The sequence below is a fragment of the Tachysurus vachellii genome, chromosome 7 (assembly GCF_030014155.1).
Source record: "Tachysurus vachellii isolate PV-2020 chromosome 7, HZAU_Pvac_v1, whole genome shotgun sequence".
NCBI classification, from domain to species: domain Eukaryota; kingdom Metazoa; phylum Chordata; class Actinopteri; order Siluriformes; family Bagridae; genus Tachysurus; species Tachysurus vachellii.
In genome coordinates, this window is record NC_083466.1 from 26,619,024 (window position 1) to 26,624,050 (window position 5,027).

The 5,027-nt window shown below is 39.9% G+C and overlaps 1 long non-coding RNA gene across 1 annotated transcript; it reads left to right on the forward strand.

Annotated features, from left to right (window-relative positions):
* The first annotated feature begins 778 nt into the window (after positions 1-778).
* Positions 779-2,097, forward strand: LOC132848028 (uncharacterized). The gene is made up of 4 exons (XR_009648699.1): positions 779-794; positions 1,629-1,819; positions 1,902-1,962; positions 2,039-2,097. It is a non-coding gene; the product is annotated as an uncharacterized LOC132848028 (long non-coding RNA).
* The last annotated feature ends 2,930 nt before the right edge of the window (positions 2,098-5,027 follow it).

Genomic DNA, 5,027 nt, shown 5'->3' on the forward strand with positions numbered 1-5,027 from the left:
AGGGATACTCTGCATTCTGATTGGACAAAATTTGACCAATTTTCTGTATTGCTCTGATTGTAGTGCAGTTTTGATGCACTGGTTTATATTAAAGAATTTGAATGCTAATGTTCGCTTATCCGAACTACTTCGGGTCACGGGGAGCCTGTGCCTATCTCAGGCGTCATCGGGCATCAAGGCAGGATACACCCTAGATGGAATGCCAACCCATCGCAGGGCACACACACTCTCTCATTCACTCACGCAATCACACACTACGGACAATTTTTCAGAGATGCCAATGAACCTACCATGCATGTCTTTGGACCGGGGGAGGAAACCAGAGTACCCGGAGGAAACCCCCGAGGCACGGGGAGAACATGCAAACTCCACACACACAAGGCGGAGGCGGGAATCGAACCCCGACCCTGGAGGTGTGAGGCCTGCTAACCACTAAGCCACCGTGCCCCCTGACAGGGACTTAATGTAATAAAAGTATAACAGATTTCTTTCTTTCTTTCTTTCTTTTCTGAGTTTATACTAATCCTGTTAATATCTTCCTTTTCTCTTAATCCAACGACTACAAGAGGAAATAAATTTTTTCCGTCTCTACAGAGAGACGCTCTATACAAAATCGGTACGACGCTAAAATGTTTTTATTATTATTATTTGCATGCTTTTTTTTTTTTTTACAATACATGTTGTTTATCTGTGCGTTCCAGTCTAAAATCAGTCACCTCCCAGGGTAACTGACTGTTCAGATGGTTCGCTTCTACTACAAGGAGAGGAAGTCTGTTAACGCCAAAGTTCTCAAGGTAAGATCACTTTACGTAACCTCAGTACACCACCTCAGGTATACACCCTTTGTTGTGCAGCACGTCCTGGACTAGGGCTTAGGCTTATAGGTGAAATTAGACAGGGTCCGGTTCCACCCCCAGTACTTTTAGTTCTGCAGCTAGGAAAATATCAACCAAGTATTTTTGGGTTCTGCTAAATCTTGATCATTTTGCACATAGGACGTGAAATTCCCCCTCATGCTGGACGTGTATGAGATGTGCACATGAGGTCTGTTTACCACCCAGTCTAGGGTTGGGCTGCACAGAGTTATAGCTCTGGATTCAGTGATTTGATACCGTTATAAATGGACAAAAACAAAGACACAAAACAGAATTTCTAGATAAGTGTACTGGTATATTTTCATAGATAAACAGTGTATACAATCAACAGTACAATGTTAGGGAGTTAGGGAAGTCCCACTGTATTTTTCTTTTCTTTGCTTTCAGGTAAGAATAGTTACCTAACTATTAGAATTGTTTGTTTATTATTTTGGCCTGGGCCCACCCTGAAGTGACTCCGAAACACACAGGGGGAAAAAGGAACCCAGTCCTAAAGAAAAAAGGCAGCCACACCCCTACTGCCAGTGACACATTGAACAATATTACAGTGATATATATATACAGTATGTATATATACAAAGTGTAACCACAGCAACAATTACAAGGGTAAAACAAGCTCAGTCAGAAACAGGCAGAAGTCAAAACCAGAACAAGAACTATCACAACACCACAATAATCAATCTCTCACAACACTACAATCAACCACCACTACTAACACCCTCCACCTTCTTCTTCTGCTTCCTCTTTATATAGCAGATCAGTGATGAGGTCATCGATATGGGGGCAGGATCAGGGCAGGCTAGGGCAGGCTGGAAACTCTGGCCTGGAATCAACCTGCACACAGACATGTACAAGAACACAATACAGTACACAATTTCACGGGTTGTAACAGGTCCAAGTTTAAGGATTTGAAGGACAGAAAGCTGGAGGAACAGCAGCAGAAGGTAATGTTTTAGCCACTCATTTATCCTCTCCTTGTGTGTTCTGATGTCAGTAGTTACAATGCTCTTCATTTCTGTTCCACAGATCAATAGGAAGATCGAAGCTCCAAAAGAAGTGAAATATGAAGACTTTTCTTTTCCTAACGGTTTGTGTGCATTTCTGTGTAAATGTTTATGTAAACACGGGTTAGACAATTGTGATAAAGTTTCATTTCTGTGCAGATCTGGGCTCCAATAATAGCAATTACTACTACCTGCAGGCTGTCCCGACGCATCAGGGCCTCTGAAGCTCCTCTGGCCATTATATCGGATGGGTCAAGAGGAAAGAAGGTGATTTCTCAAAAGAAATGAAAGTACAAATATTTAACTTAAACAGCTCCCACTCAGAACTCCACCATAACCAGCCAGACCACAGCTCCCACCAGTCAGGCCACAGCTCCCACTCAGAACTCAAAGGAGCAAAGGAGAGGGTGGGTGAATGTGTGAGTGGGTGAGTGAATGAATGAATGCATGACAGCACAGGTGTAAACAGAGAAGGTGTGCGAAAACAGAGTGTATAAAAATAGGGCACCTGAAGTCATTTTTTCCTCAGAGGAAATGATATTTATATTTTTTGTAGTCACTAATAAACAAACACTTAAATACGCTTTATGTGCTGCTTAATTTTTTGGTAATGTAGTGTCTAATATTAATTATGATTATTTTTCCATATAGATTTAAATAGAAATCGTTGTGGAGACCCAGGTCGGTGACGTCTTCCCCCTCCAGGTCCAGCCAGGAAGCAGGGTTGAAGACATAAAGACCGGTATATCTGCCATATGAGGGATTCCCAAGACCGCCAGATCCTGATCCTAGGCGACACCCTGAAAATCGAACCCTGTCAGACCACAACATCCAGGAGGGGTCAACCGTCTGCCTGGTGATCTGCCTCAGGACTGCACGTTAACACCCGTTCAACACCGAACAACATAAACACAATGCCGCTTTTAAAAGTAGGGTCTCCGTTGTTTGAGAAATGCTTCAGAAAACTGAGTCGGGACGACAAACTAAACAAAAATCAAAACAGTTGTGCAGCCAATGAGCAGAAAGGGGCGTGTCTTGTCAATATGGACAGAGAGAGTGTTCAGTGCACATGTGTGACATTAGCAGAAAGCGGTTTTAACATTGACATGGAGGATAAAAACAAAGAAAGAAAGTGAAGAAAGGCTTACGATAAGGCTAGAAGTAGGACCCGTGTTAATATACTGTAGGATCAGCTTTCCAGCGCTGGAGAGAACTGAAGGAGCAGGAAGTTGGCGCATATTCATAGATTGGAGATTCCCGAGTCAATAACTCCTGAGCTAAACGCTGTTACTACACAAATAACACCTCTTTTCTATCGTAGTAATGTAGAGAGGCAGCTACAACCATGTTTTGTGTAGTAACAGTGTTTAGCTCAGGAGTTATTGACTCAAGAAACTCCAATCTGTGAATATGTGACCAACTTTACTTAAGACGCCGAGGCGCTTTTTTCCTTCTCGATAGGTGAGTAACGTTGGTTTTGCTTTGTTACACAGAACTAATATATGTCTTTGTCCTTTACATGATTATGCTTGTGTGTCATTTTTGCTTGTTTGTTTATCTGCAATCGTATTGTTCTTCCTTTCAGCTATGATAAAGACACATTTCTTTCCATTAGTTACCTGGGTTACGTATGTATGTGTGGGCGGAGCTATAAATACAGGGGTGAGACCCATTTGGGTTAGGGGCGTGTTTGTTTTGGCGATTTCAAATGTCGACATTGGCTTTCAAACATCGGAGACCCCACCTTTAAGGTTAAACCATAAACCTTAGGCTTTGTTCATAGAACTTCAAGTCATTTTTATGCAATTTTGTAAATCTGTTTTTTTTTGTTTTTTTTTTAAACTAGATCCCTCAAACATCTATCAGTGATATAACGAACACACTGAATGATATTCTGATACTCAATAGCACATCATATAATTTCATATATGATCTGTTGCTCACATGCACACACACACACATACACACACACCTTTTTGAAATTCATGTTGCTTTTGAATTTTTTCTATTTATATAATTTTATTGATCATATTTACCTCATTACAAATGACCTGATGCTTTGTATCTCATCTCACTGTGTTCTTTAATGTCTTGATATGACTTTGTTTGTGCCTTAAATAATGTTTTTATTAAAGTAAAAAACATTTAATAAGCATTGGAAGTGGAATACAGATGTTATGAATTCACAAATACCTCTGTAAGTTAATCTTTGTACATGAGCTGCAAAAATATCAGTATATGGTTGAAGACGCACCTACATTTCACAGGGCAATTCTTGAGTGCCCCTCTAAGGTAATTGCTCTCATGAGCATGGATTTTAGTGGGGCAGGGCAAAATTCATAATCACATAACCGCTACACTTTTTGGTTTGAGGCTATAACATTTGACTATTGAGAGTCAAAAACATAGAGAGTCAAAAACATAGTCCTCCAGTCTACAGTGTAGTGGCTCATTTAGACCAGTTTACATCTCCACCTTTACTAAATTAGATCGAAAATATACGTGTGACACTGTATTCATCACACTCTTGTCCACTCAGCATCAGAACAATATATCAGGACAGTTTTTGCTCCATTCTGGAATGGGTTTAGGTGCACGTTTGTTTATGGCACATTAACAAACGTGCAGCTCAAACCCTTCCAGAATGAGGCAAAAACATCAATAGAGGATAATTATAATATAATCACCAATAAAGCAGCTGCAAATGTGATTCTTTTTACATTATTATCAATGTACATTTGATATTCATTGATATTCAGCATAGCTGCATTTCCTTTTGAAATATTTATAAAATAATGGTAAATGTTTATGGTCACCTTGCTATCAGATCCGTATCCGGTTCATCCCTAAACTAAAGGTTACCTAAAGTGAAGGTTATTATAAAACCAAAGATGGAATTTATTTGAAATGTAATATTTAAAAATCACATATGGGTTTGATGGTCAGGTGTCCACAAATATTTGGCCATATTGTGTGTTTAAACCAGTTGCTGTGTGATTTGTAGCAAAATGAAAGCGATTTAATTTCCTGCGATAGTTTCTCCAAAAGGTGCAAAGTATGCACCTCTCTCCTTTGTGTAAAAACTGCACATGACTATCAAAGGTCATGTTATGTTTATGTAAACCAGTAGCCGCATTGCTAACAAGCT